Raw genomic sequence first — 23,041 nt, forward strand, 5'->3', positions numbered from 1 at the left:
CTGTACCTATATATGGGAGACATGCAGGATAAATGTACTGAAAGCCAAGATCTGGCGAATAAGCGACAGATGGCGTTAGAGAAGGTCCAATCTGACCGGGTCTCTTCTGAGCAGAGGCTGCAGGGGAGCCAGGAGTCAGAAAATGAGAGTAGACAGCACATCATTAAAATAAAGAGGGATATGGACATCCTGCAACAGGAAAAGGCTGACCAGGATACCAGATTTCTGGCCTTGCAGAAGGAGTACCAAGAAGGTTTGGACTCCCTACTGCAGAGCCAGAAAAAGCTGGAGCAACAATTAGACTTTAACAGGGCATGCACGGAGCAGGTAGCCACCCTGCAAAGTCATCTAGATAGAGTGAAGGCAGAGAGCAACAAGCTGATTTTGAAAGACCTGGATACCCAGGCAGAGTTTGATGAAGAACGCCAGAAAGCTGGTGCCTTTCAAAGGCAGAGGGACGACCTGGCGGCACAAATGCAGGCTCTTAGCCAGGAAAGAGACGCCTTAGGCCAGGAAGTCTGCCATTTAAAAAGAAAAACAGAAGAAAATCACCTGGCCCACCACGGACTGGGTGACCTCCAAAAAGAACACCAGGACTTGCTAGAGCACACCAGGAGGGTGGAGGAGGCTCTGGCAAGACAGGAGCAGGCCAATAGGGACACAGCTCAGGAGGTAACCCTCCTCCAGCAAAGACTGGCCCAGTGCTCCGGGACCAATCAGGAAACACAGAGAGAGAATGAGGCTCTCTGCCAGCACAATGATAGACTCCAACAACAGGTAGCGATGCAGGAGAGACTGATAGAGTCTAGTAAGGCCTTAACTGAGGAACTGAAGGCGCAGGCTCTTGCATTGCAACAGGGAGCAGGGGCGGATAGAGATGAGGTTCGCTGGGAAAGAGAAACTCCTGAGCATAACCCCAGGAGCCCTAGTACCAGAGGCCTTTATTTCTCTCAGTCCCTGGACTCTGCCACCCCCATGTCCCCTGGCGCACATGAGCACAGGGCCACAGGGATGGCAGATTACTATCCAGCCAGAAGCATGGGGCTCATAGGCCAGTACCACCCAGGAATGGAGGGGCTGGCATCCGGGTATGGGCACCCAAGCACAGTGCAATTTAATGGGGAACCCCAGGAGAGTAGGCCCATTAAGGGCATCCTGAAAACCTCTTCCCAGTTAGGTCAGTGGGGGGGGTACCCATCAAATCCTGGCAGCAAGGAGGGATCTGAAGACTCCTCTGAGCGGTACAGGACACAAGAGACCAGGTCCCCACATTCTGCCAGCCATTCCCAGGCTCGCAGAATCCGGGAAAACCTGGAAGAACAGACGGGAACCTCTGGGAGCAGTGCCTCTGAGTCAGAAGATGAATGGACCAGGGTTACCCGAACCAAAAAGGCCAATAAGGCAAAAAGGGCCTTGATTAAGGACCCCTTAAAGCAGATTAAGGCAATCAGGAGTGTCATCACGCCTTATCACAAGAACGCCAAGTATTCTGTTTGGGAGCACTTAGAGTTGTTTGAGCAAATGATGGAGACTTTCCATTTGAAGGACAGCCAAAGCTGCATTCAATATGTAAAGTGGACCTTCTCCCCGGAATACTCCAGTTTCTTTGCGGGGCTGGAGGACCAAAATCATGTAAGGTGGTCCACCTATAGGGCGGCCATATTAAAACATTTTTCTGTTCACAGAAATCCTCAAGAGGCTCGCAAGGCAGCCTACAATTTACAATGTGGGGAGGATCAGGCCCCACAAGAATTTGTGCAGGAGTTAAAGCGTGCTTTTGCACAGACCACAAGAAGGGTGCGCACGGATAGCAGAGAATTTATTAATACGTTTTTCCATGCCTTGCCCAAATACATAATGACCCAGCTCGTGAGGGATTTTCACGAGAAAATATCTTTAGACTGGGTCATTGAACAGGCGACCCGGATCTATGAGGTGCAGAAGCTCATAGAAAATAAAAGCAATACCCAGAAAAATCCCAAAACCAACAGCACCCCTGCTGCTGCCAAGGTGGCAGAGGTAAAGGTCACCCCCGTTTTAGAGTTGGAGATGGGGGGGCCTAAAAACCTACCTGCACCTAATAATGCTAGGCCCAGAAGGTCCTCGGGCCAGTCACAGACAGGGAGCCAAGGAGGCAGCCCCACAAATGGGGTCCCTCGCTCTCCTGATTATGTAAGTCCCCGTTACAAGGGAAATCGACCCATCCTGGTTTATGTGTGGACTCCTCCAGCCCAAGGGGGGGATCCAGCCAAGCACCTAACCCAGGGAACTTCCCTCCTAACTTCCCACCGGAGGGCAGAAATTCTCCAAACCCTGGGCAGAACTTTTTCCCCAGGTATCCACCCAACTTCCAACCCCAAAATCATCCATCCTTCTTTCCCCAATTCCCTGAGCCCAGACAACCTAATCCGGGAGAGGGGAGGCCAAGGGTGGAGGGGTACCCAAATCTTCCAAATCCGGGGTATTACCAGAGAAGGGATAGTTACCCTTCCTGGGATCAGCCCAGGGGAGAAAACAGGGCCCCGTATCAGCCTGAGCGGGTGTCCCAGTTAGAGCGCCAGGTTCAAAACATGGCGCGGGATCTGGGTCACATACTGAGGGCTCAGCAGAACCCTCAGATCGGCATGCCGGCGCAGAACGCACCCAACTCTGGACCTGGTGCTCCAGAACAATGACGGGGGCAGCACCCCGATAACTCACCGGTTCCCAGGGAGGAGGCACAAAGGGAAGGGGGGTGTAAAGCCTGGGAGGAAGCTTCCTTCCTCACTTGTAAACAGCCCCTGGAAACCCAGGAACCGGAAACAAAATCTCTTGCCCCTGAAAGTCTGCCTCCTAAGGAGCAGAGGTGGGGTAGGAGAAACAAAAGACCCAAACAGACTCAGTTTGAGGAGGAGGTACAGATCTTCCAATTTGAGGGAGAGGGATCCTCAGAGGATCCTGGGAAAAGGATCTTCTCCTTCAGAGATGGGGCAACTCCTCCCAAAGAAAAATGGGTCCCTAGGGATGCATATCCACACTGGGGAGATGTGGAGACTGAGCTACCGCCGCCCACCATCTCATCCCAGAACCAACAGCAAGAAAATCCCCTGGTTCAAACCCATCCTGGTGACTGCCTCCAAAAAGGGGGGGGCGGCCCGGAACCGGAGCCAGGGGAACCCACAATGGCTCTGATCTCCAGTTGCCAACTTTTTCTGTCAGATTCCCAAGGCTCTCCACCGAATTCTGCCCAAATCCCTTCGCTAGCGATGTCCAAAACCAGAAAGTTAGCCCACCAGTTGTCCAAAAATGTGCATTATCTGTGCCCCCTTGAGGAGAAGGAGGGAAGATACTATGCCCCGGTACAAGTACAGGGGCAGGGGACAATTTTGGCACTGGTGGACACTGGATCTCAAGCTACCCTTCTGTCCAGAAGGGCCTTTGACGAACTGAATGCAGGAAGGGGAGAGAATTACCAAATTCCTCTCACCTCTCTTCCTGGACAACTCCAGAACTTTGAATGGAAGGAAATTCCCGTCGAGGGGACAGCAGACTTGGACATTAAAATTGGGCGACACAAGTTGAAACACCCGGTCATAGTTGTGACTCCAGAGGGCACCCCTTGTTTACTGGGGAATGACCTCCTGAGGAGGTTGTCACCCCTAATAGATTGCGTAAACAAGGTCCTCTGGACCCAGACTAGCCGACCAATAAAATTAAAACAGAGTGTCAACCATGTTAGTTTAAACGGCACCTGCCACATGGTTGAACAAAAACCTGACCAAGTAGAATTTCACTTCCAGAATAGCCAAATTCCAGACGTGACAGTAATAGCAGTAGGACAACAGACTGGTGATGGGGGGTCCTCTCTATTTCTGAAAATCAACCTTCCTTCCAGTTTAAGGTGGTATTCCACACTGGAAGGAAACACCCTGAAATTCTTTACCAATCCACAATCAGAAACTCCCACTCCTATAGTCAGGAAAGATGTGAAATCAGCTCAGAGCCTGGCTGATATTCAGCAAATTGGAGAGCAGTTGTTCATCCCGGTCCAGTTAAATGATGGGAAGGACTCTGTTCTCGCTCGAGTGTGTGTGAACAACGGTAAGAGCTTCATCAGCGAAGCCATGTTCCGCCAACTCCCAAAAGATCCAGCCATTCCCACATTCAAACTGATAGACAAATGGGAAATGGACCTGGAAGCGCCTAATTCCAAACATCTCCTGCCAAACAGGTGTATGCTCAAAATCTCCATTGGCAACACGAGCATAGTCCATAATATTTGGGTCGTGCGAGACGTCACTGCCACCTTTTACTTAGGCAGTGACATTCTCAATCGCTTTGCCATTAGTTTGGACCTAATAAACTTCAAAGCTTGGTCCCGATTAGCGGATAATCCCCTGGGCTTTGATGATCCAGAAAAAGCATTTAGGTCAGCTCAATTGCTACCTTATGCAGTTGAAATTCAGATTAAAGAGGAAGTCACCATCCCAGAAAGGACCCAACAATTCTCCCTGGAAGTGAAAGTTAAAAGAGGACAACATTTGAAAAACCCTGATGCTTACATACATCTAAACGCTTCTCTCCAACAGCAAGGGTTATGGTTAAACCCAACTCCATTAGTCAACATAGAACATGACACCATTCCAATAGAGGTGGATAACAGCGACTTAAAGAGTATTACTCTAGCCGCAGGCACTATTATTGGAATGGCGGTTGATGACCGACATTTTTCCATTGATTTAGGTAAAGAACTGTTAGGACCAATCCCCAAGGACTGTTTTGACAGTAACAGTGATGACGACACAACACTAGACAGGATTTTTACCCGGCATGGGGGGAACTTCCTGGTGTACACTTCCTGCCCCTATGGTAAGGAAGATGTGACTTGTGACTTCAGGAGGGATGAGGTGATTTTCCAGGTCCATGAGGGCTGCCTTTCCCACCTGAAGCCTCCAGTCCAAATCAGCACTCTGACCAGGGACTTCTCCACCCAGCTGGAGGAGGCCGCTGAAATAGCCAAACCAGAAGTCTTTCCAGGCTTCAGGCAAACGATGGAAGAGAGAGTCAACCTAGCTGATGCCTGTGTGACTCTGGAACAAAAGCAAAAGTTTAAACAAGTTTTCTTGGATTTCCAAGATCTCTTTGCGGTAGACTCATATGACTGTGGTCGCACCGACATCCACACAACAACCATCCCCACGGACCCTGGCATGACTCCTGTGTTTGTGAAGCAATATCGCTTGCCTCTCGCATCAATGGAGTCCCTTACTGAAATAATTAAGAACCTTGAGTCCCGGGGAATAATCCGTCCAGTCCACAGCACCTTCAATAATCCGGTGCTGGGAATATTGAAGCCAAACGGCCAGTGGAGACTCTGCGCTGACCTCAGGGAGCTCAACAAACGGGTCCATACTTCCCGATGGCCTCTGCCCTACATTGACCAAGGGCTGGCCCAGATCCAGGGGTCACAGGTATTCACTGCAATAGACCTGACCAATGGATACTGGACCGTGCCTGTCAGTAGGGAGGACCAATACAAGCTGGCTTTTACCTTTAGGGGCCAGCAGTATACATGGAACCGGACTCCCTTCGGATACCTTAACTCCGGTAATGAGTTCAATATTTTACTACATAAGGCCATGCCCGACCTGGGTGCGAGGGGTAACCTGGCTTATGTAGATGATGTCCTCATCAAAAGTTTATCTGTGGAGGAACACATAGCGGAGATCCGTTATGTTCTGACGCAGTTGAGGGCCGCCGGAGCAAAACTTTCCTTTCAGAAAGCACAGTGGTGTAGAACCCGTGTTAATTTCTTGGGGCATGAGATTACTCCTCATGGTCTCTGTCCCCAGGAAAAGAAAGTGGAAGCACTTCAGAAACTGAAAGACCCCACAACTCTGCGGGAACTAAGGAGCCTCCTTGGACTGACTAATTACAGCAGAAAGTTCATTGAGGGCTACGCAGAGATCACCAGACCCCTGATTCATCTCCTGAAGGGGGGGGTCAAGTGGGAATGGGGTCCAGAACAAGCCGAGGCAGTAAGACAACTCAAGAGAAGCCTCTCACAAGCGCCTTGCCTAGCTTACCCTGTCAGAAACAAGGAGTTCTTCCTGGAGACGGGGTTCTCTAATACGTGCTTGACGGCAGTATTATACCAAAAGCATGACAAGGTCAATAAAGTAATCTCCTATGCGAGCAAAACTTTATCCTCTGTGGAGGAAAAATTCAACGATTGTAAGAAGGCACTCCTGGCGACAGTGTGGGCATTGAAGAATTACCGCCCGTTTATCCAGGGGGAACACATCATAGTGGAGACTCCACACCAGCCTCTGCAATATCTCCAAAGTGACAGAATCCGGGCCGGAAATGTGAGTAATTCCCGAATTACTTCCTGGATTCTGTCAATGCAAGGCTTTCCTGTGGAGGTCAGATATGGCGAAAACAAGAAGAGTCCCCTCGCACAAGGTCTGGCTGACTTGCATGATTGTGCCAGAGAAAACTGTCTCGAGGACGAAAGTCTAAAAATAAAGGACAACACGGAGGCATACCTTAATTCCCCACACAAAGTCTTTGAAGAGGACAAGTGTGAGGGAATGCCCACTGTCTATGTGGATGGATGCTCTTACCATGTTGACAACGACGGGGAGAAAGAACTGGTGGCTGGCGTAGGGAATGCATGGGTGAATGAGTCCCCAGAACCCTCCGCTGGATACAAAATTGGTCCCCGAAGTAGTCAGGTGGCAGAATTGATGGCTGTGCATCAGGCCATCCTCACTGCTGTCCAGCATCAACTCCACGAACTGGTCATAATCACAGATTCGGATTATGTCGGAACGGGTTCGTGGAGCACCTGGTTAATTGGAAAACCAGAGGCATGTTATCTGCTAACAACAAACCCTTGAAACATGGGAAGTTGATCCAAAACATTGATGATCTGGTCACCTCGAATGAAATGACCATCTATTGGAAGAAGATCAAGGGTCATTCCAAAGTAGAGGGACAAGACAAAACTGGAAATGACTTAGCTGATCAGCTGGCCAAAACCGGGTCCATCCAAGGGGATCTAATTGAGATTGAGTCCCTGTTGGGGGAAATACAGGTCACTGCTATCACTAGGTCCCAGACAAATGCTCACAACGACCTTTCAATTGCCCAATGGAGCAAGGAGACCCCTGATGCTGATTTGAGTACCGCTCAGAAAGGGGATCCAATTATTGGTAAGTTTTACCAACACCTCGAGGACCCTGAAAACTTTCCCCTGACGGATACCGATTACACTGGGAAAGAGGACCTAAGAGTGTTGATGAAATGTCCAAAAATGTTCCGAATCCAAGACGGTTTGCTGGTAAGGAAATCCAAAGCTGGCCACGATCAGTGGGTGGTTCCTACCTCATTCCGAAGCCTGATGTTAAGTCACGCCCATGATGCGGCCACCGCCGGTCATAGGGGGTTTCACACAACACTGGAAATCTTAAGAGAGGTTGCATACTGGCCACACATGGGGCAGGACCTCGACCAATACTTGAAGGGGTGTCTTGTGTGTGCACAATTTCAGCCATCATCCCTCACGCACCGTGCGCCTCTCCAAAAGAGGGGGATGACCCTGCCATGGTCAGATTTACAAATCGACTTCGTAGGCCCCGTGATTCGCTCGGCTAGGGGGAATAAGTACATGTTGACTGTGACATGCTTGTTTACCAAGTGGGTGGAATGTCTCCCAGCCCCAAACTGCAAGGCAGAAACTGCAGCTGCCTTGATGATTAACCACATCTTTTCCCGTTTTGGTCTACCTCAAAGGATTGAGTCAGACAGAGGTAGCCACTTCACCAGTGAAGTGATGACAAAGATGTGGGAGATACTGGGGGTCAAAAGGAAGTTACATATTGCTTACAGGCCAGCTTCTTCTGGGGCAGTAGAGAGATATAACCGAACCATTGTGAGCATATTAAAGAAGTTTGTGGCAGATTCTGGGCCAAGTTGGGATATCCGATTACCTCTGGTCCTAATGGCCAGCAGATCTACCCCTTCATCTGCAACCAAAATGTCACCATTTGAGTTGATGACTGGGCGCAAGATGGTGCTTCCTCAGCATTTGCTCTATAGGACCCAAGAGCAGACACTGATAAATGCCTCCACTACTCATGAGTATGTGGAGAATTTAAGGAAACACCTCCAACATGCTTTTGCTTACGCTCAGCGGAAACTATAAAGATCGGCTGATAGCGTGAAGACCCCCTATGACCTGAAAACTTCCAGGAAGGAATATCAGGTGGGGGACCGGGTATATCTATACAACTTCCAAAGGAACCAGGCCAAACAGCGAAAATGTTTGCCTACATGGAAGGGACCCTTTGAGGTTATAGACAAAATCTCCCCTGTGGCCTACAAAATCCACATCCCCAAAGGTCCTTTGGCAGCGGGGGAAGACAAGTGGGTCCACATAAACCAGTTGAAATGTTGCCATCCCAGGCACACTCTGCAACAACTGGAGGAATCCTCTGGAATCCTAGCGGGTACTGACTCAGACTAATTCAGTTCCAACCATAAAACATACCACATCTAGTCTCTAAAATATTGTGATTTGCATGAAACTGTCTCTTAGTTATACTGTTTTTTTTTTTCAAAATAAGAATGTAATGTTTCGTTATGATGAAATGCAGATGCTGCCCCACTATCTCAACAGTGGTGGAAAAATGTCTATGAATAGGTATTGCCGCTCTTCCTTTGTCGTCCTAGGAGAAAGAAAACCTGGAGACGGGACAAGGAGGACAATCCGGAGACCGGGAGCAGAGACGCGACGGGCCCAGAGTACCGCCCAATATTCCCATCTGGACCGGCGAGGAGAACCGATCGATCAGTACCGGATGGAGAAAAAGATGTTGAACTGTGCCATCTATTGGAAGAAGATGAGGAAACATCCCAGGTCTTGCGAGTCCCATCAGTGAAACAGAATGGCCATCGCAAGAGGGGGGCTTGTGGGATGTTTTTATCCACGCATCCAAGCCCTACCTCAAAACTGTGCAGTACTGACATGGAAAACATCATGATGGCCAGAGCTTCCCAGAAAATGCACAGGGAAATGCATGAAGAATAGGCTGCCACTCATTTTTGCCGATGTTATGGGCACAGAAGGACACTGCCTAAAACCACCATTGGACTACCCACACAGTATTCTGAAACCATTGGGAATGGCAATGCTGATTGCCAAAAGCAAACCCATAACTGTTGGGAATTCATTTTCTTAAATCCCAAAAAGGGGTGCAGTACCAGTACTCACCACTATCAAAAAGCCGGCGTTTTATAACAACACCAGATTTTACTTTTTTGTAGAAAACTGAATAAATGAACCCAAAACATGCCAAAGAAAGACTTACTGAGAGGTGGATACAATGTAAAGTTATATTCTAAAGTGACTTGAAGGTTTATACCAAGACTGGCTGAGCTGTGGATTTCAGCAGTTTAAGTAAATTTGGACTGAAAGACACTAAAAATCTAAATGTTTAAAAGAAATGAGTGACCTACTTTGAGTGTCACATAGGTTGCAATTGTTTAAATGTCATAGTTTTAAACTTAGAATCAGCATTCTAGCTGCATATGTAAACATTGTCTTGACTTAAACTGGGTAACAAAAAGTGACATTTTATCTGAAACCTGGCTTAAGGAACTGAATTCTGCCCACCAGCTACCCCCGACAGGAGATGAAACTTGAGTCACAGCTGTGTTCCCAGGCCTATCTGCCTTTTGCTGGCCACACTAAGGATATGCCATCTCTCTGATAATTGAATTAAGGGGAGCCCCCACAGAATACAGGAGCTCTGAACAAAGCCCTGTCCTGACTCAGGCAAATGTTTTATTGGCGGGAGTCGTAAATGGAGCTTCCTCCTGGAAGGACAGGGGAGGAGCACTGCCTGTGAGAGCAAGCTGGCTTGGCAGAACTGGAAAAACCAGAAATTCAACCTTGTGCTGGAGGGAAACCACACCCCTTTGGGGCCAGAACATAACTCTAAAAAGATGAATAACTCATAGTACGGACTTGTGAAAATTATTTAAATGACACCATAATTCTTGTGATTTTTCTGCCCACATTTTAAGACGTGTTAGGACCCGGTGGTATGTTCAGGGGGGTTTTAGCGGAAAAGAGGATATTACTCAAAATGTGTGCATGTGAAAAATCTGACACTTCATCAACTAATGTCCATACTCCTTGCGCACATGTGTGTAAATTTGGGTTAATGTCCGATATTGCGAAACCAGTTAAAAAGTGCAAATGTCGCCATTTCTGAATGCAAGCCCCCAGGAAGAGCAGATTTGGACAGGGTATACCTCCTGTGATATGTGAAGGGTGCATGTAATTTTAAACAAATGTGTACCTGTGCAAATATGTTTTTTGAGCAAATATAGATTGTGTGTAAAGTTGACAGGGGTGGGTTCTCTGTATCATAAACAGACCTCATCATGATGACACTTCATTTCATTCCCCCAATCAAGTGGAAGCGGATGAAGTGGCCAATGACAAGGGGAGAGGGGTAGGGCCTAGGAAGCTGCCCTCTCCACCCATTTTAAAAACAGATAAAAGCAGACAGACAGGACAGATAGGGACCTTCAAATCCATTTGCTGCGGGACGCTCTGCTGGGAAAATCCATACTTTACCTCCATCAATCTCTAGAGAAAGCTGTGCAGAAAGATCCAGACTTTAAATCCATCAATCTCCAGAATCCAGAGAGAGAGCAGACCCAGACCAGACCGCTGTTAGCAGAACCAGAGAGAGCTGACCCAGATCACTGTGAAGTGCAGAGACCAGAGTCCAGTCTAAAACCTGACCGGATCCGTGGCGAGGCCCATTTAATTCAAGAATATAGTGTGAGTACCTAGCAAGACTGTGCAGAACCAATCTCTTAGTTAAAATAATATAATTCAATCCATTTAATCTAAGTAGAACTGCCTCCTAACTGTCACCTGTCATTTTCTAGTTGCTAGCTGTCACTTGTCTTTTTGAACTTTAAAATTTCAAATCTGAAAAATGACCTTCACAAAATCGCTCATATCTCCGCGACCGTTTGTCTTAGAGACTTGCAGTAACTTTCATCTGGAAGCTGAGATCCTAGATCCAAGTTTCTCCACGTGTAAAAATCTGCTGCTGCTTGCCTTCCGTTAAAGAAAAGTTCGTTTAACCTGCTAATCATCCCTGAATCATTGCTAGTGTGAGCCTGGACTAATATTAACTTGATACCACACACCCTGAACCTCTAGAGGGAATTAAAAGCATTTTAGCATATTTTTCACTTCATTGCCAGCACATATAAAAGCATTTTGGGCCTGTGTTTAAAACTCCGATCTGTACTCTAAGCTTGCTGGGGTGAACTGAATTACATTTGATTGCATTTCTGAGAACTGTGTGCTTTCCTTCCATTTCCTTGCATTGCATAAAGGGGGGAGGGGATTGCCAGAGAAAAGTGATTACATTGTTTTGTTGAAATCATATTAAGTATTTTCTGTATTGCATTTTCATTCAACATTACATCCATCTGAACTTATATAAAGCATTCTCTACCACCTTCTTCTTCTGTTCCTATTCACAAGTGTGCTAGTGCCAGACTATCCATTATTGATTACTGATCAGATTAAGTGTGATATTCAATTATTAATTTATTCTAAAGTGTGATATATATATCTATTGTTTAAATTATCAAATAAACCTTTTAAACTTGCAAAACAGAACTCCTTCTTGGCTCAGTGGGGTCAGGAGGATTCCAAGAGAGGGGTGTTATATAGGGGTAGTCATCCAGAACGCATGAACTGGACATAAAGATATATCAATAAGGGTTTTCATTCAGTATTCTAGACTAGGCGTTGACTTGGCTGTAGTGCTGAATTGAATCCTCTTACAAATCTCTAACGACGTGTAGGTTTTAATCTAGTTGATCCGTGCCGCAGGTGTTGGCATGGGCAGGGCGTGCTGCTGGGCAGGCAGATGGACACATCCGTATGTTCCTGTACCAGGGTATTTGGTCGTCTGGTAGATGGGCAAACTCTTCTCGTGGCGGGTCCTTCAGGCCAGGCGCGAGAGGGGAAGGACGGGAGCCTGTTTTTCCATTCTCCCACTTCACAACAGTGTTGACCTCTGAATGGGTATTAGTCATATGCCAGGCACTTTCATCATGGTTGTTATGTTATACAGCATTTGTATAGTGCTGTAGGGATGAACAACTTTGGAGGACCATAGTCTGAGGTGTGAGTTGTGAAGGAAGGATTTCTAAAATGAGTGTGTTCATTTTTTGCCAGCACTAAGGTAGGTAGAGAGTGGCTAGATCCCTGGTAGCAGCCCATAGATATCAGATGAGAGAATGGGTTCCGGTGTGATGGAGTGCTTCACATTCCTACGAAGCAAGGCTAACACTAAGATATATGGTTTGGTAAGCACACCATTTTCCAGCTGTTGTCATCTTATGGGCCAGTTGTATGGCAGTTCCTGGTAAATGTCTATGGCATGCTCACAAAAAAGACCAATCTGTTGTCTTTGACAATGCGTGTATTCACTTTCAGTAATTGCAACGAGATGATTACTGGGAATTACCAAGTGCATTAAACTTAACGTATTGGACTGAGCTTGCTCAAAGTAATGAATGTCTGTTTTGCACAATTACTGTCATTTACAAATAAAATGATTCATTGATAGAAAAGGGTACAGTAAGAAATTAAAATGAACATTAAAAAGCCCCCAGTCATAGCTGATGACTTGCTATGCATGTCGAAAATTGACATTTCCCCCTGTCGACAGTGTGTAGAGCACTATGCACTTCTGATGTAATGTCAATCACAATATGTTTAAGCTGTGTTTTAATAGTGTATTTTAGTGTAAATTATAACTCACAGATAACACTCTTAAACATTTTCTAAAGAGATGTGTGTCAAATGCCTTGTTAAACTTCCATGCAAAGTTGGATAAAACATTTCAATTGATTGTTTTGATATTTCTGTTGAGGATGGATCATTGTCATTTTGTTTTTATTATTTTAATCAATGTCTAATCTAGTTACAATGCAACAAGTGGCAATGAAAATGACTAACTAAATTATGAAGGCCTGCCCTGCCTCCATCGCGGCCCTCCCACCCAGTCTCCCAAATTCTCCCAACATCCCACGACATCCTTTTGGGATGCATTGACAGTACCACTGTTTCCTTTTTTCCACTTCCAGCACTGGCTTTACTTGTTGTTCCTGCACATTGCCGCAGACACACTACACCTTTCATATACTAACATATCAATTAATTGACTTCTTTTGAAATGCCCATCAATTAAAAGAAACACAATACAAAATATTCTCAATAAAAGTACATTTCATCAAATATGAACTCATTGAGGTGCATACATACGTCACCAACATTACAAACAATACACTTAAGATACAACGAAGGGTACAATACCCTCAGAAATAGAAATCTAATAAGTAAATAATAATGAAGGACGGGGCTTAAATAAGGAAAACACAAATTAATGTAGCAGAAATCAACTACAATAGATAAAGGGGAAGGAAGCTGTTTGTAGGCAGCAAAATGTGTCTCGTGCTCATCATTAGAAAAGGGAAGAATATTAATTACAAAAATATGTATATTTGAAAAAAGTCATGGAACGAGATGCACTTAAAGAAGTATTCAACTCAAAGAAATATGAATGCAAAAATGTGCTTAATTGGATTTCTTTAAGTCAATTTATGGTGAAATAATATATTACAGAAATCTTCAAATGTGGCTTTAGTATGGCATATAAAAGAGGTACACATTTCTTAAGGATTAATTGAAAGTTATGTTCAGCGAGTGTGAATGGGGAATTATGTGTTATGCTATGGAACATTTTTAAAACTACATCTGCTGTTATGGTTCGATTCAGAACACTTGTCTCTAGGTATCAGCGTATAGAACTCTTAAATGCATATGATGAAAATGCAGAGAGATTGGAGAACATGATGCAGATAAAGGGAGCCCCGTATGGGTTACAGGAACGCCTGGTGAAGACTTCTTCAGTACACTGCGCAAAATATGATCTGAATGAATGCCAGGCTTTCTATTAACTAAGACACAACCACAATGGTTGTACATTGATATAGCATGTAATTCATGTTGAGCATAAGAAGATCAAACATATGATTGAAAAACAAATCTAGATAATGAAAACGAGCTTCTGTATGTATGTTGCTATGTAAAAAGTGAATATAATAAACTGGAAAACTTGAATTTTAGAATTCTGCAATAATATGTTAGACATAGGGCCTCATTACATGGTAGGCGGCGAGCCATGGCGCTATTAGCGCCATGGCTCATTCCGGTAAAATACCGGCACCGCCTTGGTGGAAACGGGATTTACTGCCCCATTCCAAGGTTGGAGGGGCGGTAAATCCCCCTTCCACCATTGCCTTTCCCCATTCCCATTTCTGCCCCATAGGGCTCTATGGGAATGGGGAAGGCTCTAATTACTGCACCGCAATTTTGCGGTGCCGTAATTAGCTCCGAGGTCCCTTTGCGGGTTGGATTTTAACACCTGCAAAAAGCAGGGGTTAAATCCCCCAACCCGCAAAGGGACCTCGTAGTAAGGCGGTAAGGATTTACCGGTACCGGTATTTTACCGGTACCGGTAAATCCTTACCGCCATCCATGTAATGAGGCCCATAGTGTATTACAAATCATCTGATAGATCAAGTTAAATATGTTGATAGGCCTGCACTTTATTCGATTCTCACCACCAGTAAAAATGACACAAAGACAGCATGTTTCTGTTGCATGTAATTTCAAAATTGTCAACTGAGATATGCTTTGAAAGGGTTGCTTGTGTAAGTGCAAGCTTTCTTGAAAACATGCATCATGTTCATAGTTATCAAAACATTGGGCCTCATTATGAGTATATGAGTATGCCGGTCTGGTAACAATGGTGCTTGTAAGCAACCGGCACTGTTATTACTGGACCGGCATACTCCGAGTTCTGCGGGCAGATGCTGTCCCTCCGTGATCTGACCTGGCAGGGGGGAACGGCACCCTCTCCCAGGCTTCCGTCCTCCCCATTCTCATTGAGTCCTATGGGAGTCATTTTTTCCGGCGCTTGGCAATAGGAAATTAGCAGGACCACCGGGCTGTAATTCCCCGGTAATTCCCCATTGCCAGGCACTGGAAAAAAACTTTGGTTACCGCCAGGGTCATAATGAGGCCCATTTAGTAGACTACTGAAGTAGGTATGTGCACCTAAATCAAGGCATATTTTCAAAATATGATAAATACGTCAACATAAAATAAATTAAAACCATAGTTTTCATGGTCTATTTTTGTAAGCCTATCTTGAAGCTCAACACAGTAAGAGATTGATTAATGCAGTGTGTGTGAATCATTGCCATCTGGCAAGGGTGTAGAAAGCCCTGAATGTTGGGATTTTTATTAATGACTAGCAAAAAGTACCCATTCTCCAAATGTATTATATGGACAGACATGAAAACACTCTCATCACGGTGTCTAGTCAAAGGATCGAAAAAAAAGGGTCGACAGGACAAAGGATTGATTTTATTTTATTATATATTTTTTTTAGGTTTTCGTATAGGTAAAAAAATGTTTTTCAGCAAAAAAACAGGGGTTAGGGGACCCCCCCAAAAAAAAAGTAAAAAAAAAAGAAAAGAAAAATTTGATCCTTTGGTTTTCGGTCCTTTGTGTCGATCCTTTGGCCATTCAACCCTTTGGTTGTCGATCCTTTGACCTACAACCTCTCAATTGATTGTTGAAAATCAATGATCCTGCAGGTCACTGTTCCGATTCGCTTATTGCTTGATGTGCTTTGCACTCTGAAGTAAACTGCACTGAGAATGAGCGTGTGTGGCTGGCTGGCATACCCTGGAGCAGACGTTGGGGGGAAGCGAGAGTTGGTGTGCTGCTGCATACTGGGTCCTACTGTGCTCTCTCCCCACCTGTTGCCTCACCCTGGTGTGTTGCAGTTCATGGCAGTGCATTGGACTGCAAACATCCAAGAAACACATTGATGTTCCGTCAATTTCAGGCCACCACTTCATTGGTGAAGGTGCTGAAATCTGGGGAAACGGGTAGAGTGTCCAATGTTATGTAGCCAGTAATGGCTGCAGGGTACTAATAGGTAACTATGCAAAATGTGGCACAGATTGGTCAAACGGTGTGAAATTGTATGAGGAACAACGATTTGCCAAGACACAAACACACAAACATTTGTTGACTTGTGCTTAAATACAGGGAAAGGGGTGGAGTCTCCCCATGTCATATCGCCAGTAATGTCCAGAGAGTCCTAACTGGTAACTGTACAAAATGTGGTGCAGATTGGTGAAACAGCATGGAATTGTATAAGGAACAACTCTTCACCAAGCCTCAAACCCACAAACACATTTAGAGTTTTGCAGAAATCCAGGGAAAGGGCTGGGATGTTCAATTGTAGTGGAGCCAGATATGTCTGAATGGTCCTAACAGGTAACTATGCAACATTTGGTGCATATTGGCAAAACAGTGTGGAATTGTATAAGGAACAACGCTTCACCAAGCCACAAAGCCACAAACACAATTTGACGTTTGCTGAAGTCTGGGGAACGGGGAGGGGTGTGCTAATGTCACCTAGCCAGTATTGTCTGAAGGGTCCTAACAAGTAACTATGCAAAATGTAGTGCAGATTGGTGAAACAGTGTGGTATTGTAAAAGGAACAACGCTTTGCCGAGCCACAAACCCAGCCACAAACTCACACTTTTTCAGTTTTATAATAATAGATACAATGATATGGGTAATCCTATTCCCCATGATTTGCATTATGCAGAAGTTGTTGAAATTGTATAATATAACAATTTGGTATAGATACATACACAAATCTTTCCTTGGGAATATGGTCTTGAGAAACATAGTTGCAGATACTACACTTATGTGGCCACATGTATGTAATCTATTGAATGTCATTAAATGTGATGTCTTCTTTGAGGCATTGTGAAGTAAGACACAGACAACAGATTCACTTTTCTAAATACATTGGTGTGTTTCTCTTAAATGTCAGGAGGAGGTAAGGTCTGATTTGCCACATGCTAAGGTGGGATTTCCCTACCTAAACAAACTAAGGATAGTCTGTGTCAGTAAATTCAACTCAAAAGTCTGGCTGTGTCCAAAACCTATACTCCTCACAATAAAAGATATACAACATTTATGGTTGTTAGCAACAAAAGAAACAGTGTTCTGTATACATTCTGAGCTTCTTCCACCTCCAGGCTTACTTTCCAGCTTCTCTTTCCCCAAGTTCAAAACAGTACCAAAAATCCTCAGTGTTCTCTTCTCCAATAGGTCAACACAGTTCAGAAACTCCCAGTGTTCCCTTCCCCAAGAAGTCAGTTCTTCCAGCTTTAAAACTACAATCAGTTAAAATCTCTTGGCTTTCACAAAACAGTTCCAGTTCAACTTCGTATTCATCCAGGAGTTCACACAGGTTTCTCTTTTTTTATTCACTTCAGCAACTTGTTATACAATACAACATGTTTATCTGGGCTTTAAATGGCTCTTTCCAAGCAGGGGTCACTCGGTCTAGGCGCAGTTGTCGGACAACATTGTCCATCTGTTACAGGTCACACAACTGATAACTCTTGGCAGGTTTTCTGTCTCTGGACCTGTATCAATATTCAGCACTCAATTCAGATTCTCCTTGGTAGTCTCTTGGCTTTGCCACAACGTGTATTTCACAAAATTCACTCTGTGGTGTTCATTCTTTTCCACCTTCTTGCTTTAAAATTATTCATAAATGCTCATCACTTGCTTTTCAGTTTTTTCATCAGTGATCATCAATTGTTTTCCACTTTGTTCATATGCTCATCACATCTTTCCTTTAGTTCTGTATTCAATAATACTTGTAGTACTCTTAAAAGTACTGATAACACTTTTTACCTTGTTTGGCATTCAAATACCCTCAATTCGGTCTCCAAAACCAAAATGTCAAAGTTTCCAGCTCCCAGAGTGCTCCGGTAGGAGTGTTCCCGTCTTTAATCTAACCTGTGTGTGGCCGCTCCTCTGGGCATCTTGTTTCTCCTTTCCCGCTTCCTTTCACTCTGCTTGTGCTTCTTGGGAGCCCCAGCGAGCAGATCTTGCCGTCCTCGAACCTTGCTGCAGGGGCCTGTGGCGATCGGGAGTCTCCAGTTTCTTACAGCTCTGGCTGTGGAGACACAGCAAAGGGGACTGCAGGTGTCTCAACCATCTTGCAGTCCGCTCGGACCTCAGCATCTCTTTCACCCTTCAGCTGCACACAGTGACCTACCCGCTGGCCCCTCTCCAGTCTGCTTTCCTTGGTGGTCTCCCATTGTATGAACCTCAGGCCTGTTAATTGGTTGCATGTGCAAGTCTTTTACTTTAGTTGCCTGACCATAGTAAAGCCTATTAGTGAGACATGCCTGGCTATTGCAATGGTACTCCTCCACAGCCCACTTCCTCCTCTCAGTACTTGCCTCCTGCTCGTTCCAGTCCTAGAGGGAAATAGATGTGGGACATGTTGTGTGTAAGGAAGAGGTAAAGACTGACAACAACCAGCAAAGGCAGCGGGAGGTTAGGGTTCATTCTGACAATGGAAAGGATGATACCATGTCTCACACAAAGGCATCGTCTCCTCACTCCCCAAGGTCCCCCCATCCAGATTATCCTCCCTCACATGTCCACCCAAAGGGTTGGGAACCAAGAATGATGGCCTTTCCCAAGCCACCTGAGAGGAGGATCCAGGGGGAGTAGAAGTGAAGATGCTCTCAGGTTTCTCAATACCGTTTCGCTATGCGGGTTATACCTGGATGTTTCACATGGAAACCGAGAGAGAAAGTCAACGCTGCCATGATCTCAACCGTTTCAGTGTTCCACTGTGAAACAATATGGGTTAAGGTACAGGAACCACTGCATGACTCTTGGATTCAACCCTTTTCTTTGACTAATCCACACTAACGGAAAGTGACCCATGATTAGTACAAATTTGCAGCCTAATAGGTAATATTTGAGATGGAGTAGAGCCCATTTAATTGCCAGTGCCTCCAGCTCAATAACTGATTAGTTCTTCTCTCTGGGAAAAACCTTCCTACTGATGAATAATATTGGGTGGTCAAGTCTCTCATGATTTTAAGAGAGAACGGCCCCTAGTCCCATTACAGAAGCACCTGTCTGTAAGATAAATTCCTAGGCGAAAACGGCTACTTACAAAATAGGGCTCAGGCACAAGGCCCATTTTAGTTATGTTTTAGGGTGCCCTAGACCCCTTGGATCCTCTGTGCAGGTGGCCATGGAAAGGCCATCGCTATTGGATCCCAACCACCGTGCCTAGAAGCGAGAGAGGATCACCAGGGTGGAGGGTCCTTGGGGACTGGGAGTGGGCTACTCTTGGGAGAGACATGGTATCCCACTTTCCCTATTGACAACCAACCCAACCCTCCCCCAACCTTTATGGGCTGGTATAAGCCAGCTCCCATCATTTCTCCACAATTGACACTTGACAGTACTGGGACGAAAAAGAGGCAACTAAGAGTAATGAAGACTATGCTCTTTTTCCACTCTAGTACTAGGAAAAGGAAGATGCCTGCTAAGAGTAGTGAAGGTCAAGCATATCCCTTTAATCGTGGTCATCCACACCTGCAGCCTGTCAAGGGGCTGCAGGTGTATAAATGAAACACAGCCCAGTGGCAGAGGAGAGCGGCAGGAGAGGGACCGGAAGGTCAGTGCATGAAGCAGAGAACCATACAGTGTGGTGTGGGAGTTGGGGGTCACTGGAGCAGATTGGAAAAGGTGAAGGGAGCCGTGCGGGAAGATTGCCCCTTTCCTTTCTACTCAAAGTGCTTGCTCCATTGTGTTGGAGGACCACCACAGAAATGTCTGAGGGGCTGGACTTGAAGCTCTGACACTAAAAGTAGAAGGCTGTGTGATTTGCACTGAAGCACAAACTCTTAAAGTGACGAGTGAGTTTCTGCTGAATGCGAAACAGGGTGCGAGCGTGTGTGAACTTCATGATTTATTGAATACTTAGTAGCGGAGCAGTTGCGTGCTTCAGATTAGCACTTTTTCAAAACTCTCTGATCCTTTCATTGTCATTTATCAAACAGATGGGAATACTTTGTATCAGAGTGGTCACATGTATCAAGCAACACTCTATTGAAGGTCTCTGAACATTGAGCTATTCAATTAAAGCGAAACAAACAAATATTAAACTGCAGATGAAGTGAAAATGAATCATAAGCAAGACATATAATTATTGAATATCGATCTGAATTAAAACCTTACTACTGTAAGGTAACATATAATAACATTTTTTTTGCAAGCATGTAGTGGCATTTTGCCAGTCTCTAATATGGCGTTTTGTTTTGCCAATATGAAATGTAGTGTTGTTGGTGGCATGCAAAGCATAGGATTTATAACACAGCCAAGCCAATTTAAAACTGCAGACATTCAGAGCACGTATAGAAACTTAGAGTGCTGCCAGGTCAAATAATGAAGTGCACCGTTTTTCTTTTTGGATGCTTCATGCAAGGAAACTACATTATAATATACATAACTGACTAACAACATTTAACATTACTAAACTACTAATTCTAACTTATATAACATTAAAATGCAGTCTTCTATGCAAAATGAAGTGAAATCCATGTTTTGGTCACACTGATGAGATTCATTTTTAAATGCACACTGGCGGTTTCTTCAGCTTGTGGAGAACAGAAAAAATGTGAGTGGCAGGAAAACAAAATGAAATATTAACTCTAGGCCTAAAGTTTTCATTGTTCAGACAAGCCACGTCAATAAGGGGTTGGATCAGAGTTCTCTTGGTAGCAAGGAATGAGGAGAGCAGTTAGTTCAGGGTGGGCTGAGGAGACCAAAAGAGGTTCAAGTGGTCAGAGCGCTAGCTTTGAGCTATTCAGCTGGCGCTCCCCAAACAAGATTACAGAAACATTTTGCGCTGACACTGGATCTGCATCTGCGAATGCCACAAGGTTGTGTAGTGGACTTCAAAGAAAAACAGACCTTGGTAAAATAGTACAAAGTGAGGGCAACACAAAAGACTGTGGGCCTCATTACGACCCTGGCGGAAATCGAAAAACGATGGCGGAAATGCAATACCGCCATCGAATAGCGCTCGGTGCGACTATGACCCGTCACCGCAAAGTACGATGCCATTAGCGACACCGTAGTGAACGCCAACGCTAACTGCACCAAGTACGCGCGCGCGCGCCATGCCAAACCGTAAATACCACCATGGCGCAACGGTACGCGAATTCCGACCCTAGCGGACATGTACCTAACGCCATCAAGCACGGCGGAAAGTACCATTCCGCCATGGTGAGAAGTACGACATCGCAAATCAACCGTAAACGGCCCCACTGAGTGCCTGTACACCGCTCCCTGCCCACAAAGTACAACTCCCCGTAGGTGCAATGAAGTCACAATGCAACCAGTGAAATGTACAAGTCACCCATGCATGCCAACGAACAAAAGAATCACAAGAGGGGCCAATGGGAGCTGCAGGGCACAGATGGCACGAATACAGAAGCCATTCCAATGGACATGACCACAGTCCCCCACCAAGAAACGCACGCAAACACAGGCACCTGTGACCAGCAATATTCCGAAAATCACATCATTCCACCAGTCCACCTGGCTGACCGGCATCTGTTACACAAAACCCAATCCCCCGCCCCTGAGCATGACAACATTCAAACAGTCATATTGGCAGCCCCCATCCCTGACCTCACTGGGCTTCGTAGGCAAACGCGCCCAGCACAGTACCACGCAACTAAACTCCGAAGCTGGAACCCAATGCAGATCTCCTCACAATACATCGCTCCCCAAATAGGAATATGCCACATCACTTGCAAAGAAGAACGCTACACGGCCCATATCAGAATAGAAATTTAATGCACAACAAAATCACCAAGCCCATACAGCCATTAGGCCATGAACTCCAAAACACATTTCACCATTGTGGGCTGCATCCGCAAGAAATGACCAGCTACTACTTGTGTGACGCCCTGTTCCATCATGGTACACAGAGCCACATTCACGTACGAAAAGGCAACATGGAAGCGCACAGAACCGCAGGGCCGTCCCAATGGGGAGGCACTAGTCCAGCTGAAAGGCCGAAATGTTGCTCCGAGCCACTAGTACTGCGTAAGGGCATGTGGCCCATTGGCGATCGTCCCATAAGATCGTAATGCTGCTCCACTGATTAACACGAAGCAGCAGGTGTCGGGAGTAAAAGCCATCTGCAGGAGTGGCATACAGATGGCAGTGGCAAAAGGGGAGGAGATACCTGTCAACCAAAAGAAAAGAAAAAGAACAGAATGGCCATCAGAACTACATTCGAACAACTCACTTCAATGATCACACTAAATCCACAGCCATATGCATGCTAGCCCACTCCAAAGGATCATCACCACCCCAAAACCACTTGCGACTCATAACCATCTATATCGAGGTGTAAACACCATCACAAACGAGTGTACCTGTGCATGCGTCTGTGAAAACAGAATCCATCAGATGGGAATGTTAACGTGCATGGACACAAGTGTCTGAAGGCGCGTCGAGACAGGGAGGGCTCAACAAGGCCAGATAGACGATGGTCCCACTATGGCAGCCCTGCATCACATAGCGCAGGGGAGGCGGACAGATTCCAAGAAGCCCTGTACATGGCAAACTCTGTATCAAATCATCTGCCCATGCATCCATTCATCATTCCCTCATCCCGGTATAAAAACGCCTGAATATTTACTCACATAACATTAGAAATATCCATTGAGTCTGTGCGTTATGCAGCCTGCAAAATCCACAGTGCCCCAGCCCGTAATTCCAGTGTTGTGAAGTAACATGTATTTGGGAACGTCCGGCCTCATCGCCCACGTCGCTATTGCGCATCCCAAACTATTCATATCAATCATTGCATCCTCGCCATGGCCCCTGTCTCAAGGACATTGAACAATAGAACGTTATATTTGCAGTCAGACCTGTGGGCATCTCCTCGCCGCTAGCTGAAAACCGAAAGCGCCGCCCTTCGAATTCCTCATTTGCAACATCACGTCGAAAAG

This window comes from Ambystoma mexicanum, chromosome 13, assembly GCF_040938575.1.
Source record: "Ambystoma mexicanum isolate Mex_15411 chromosome 13, UKY_AmexF1_1, whole genome shotgun sequence".
NCBI lineage: Eukaryota > Metazoa > Chordata > Amphibia > Caudata > Ambystomatidae > Ambystoma > Ambystoma mexicanum.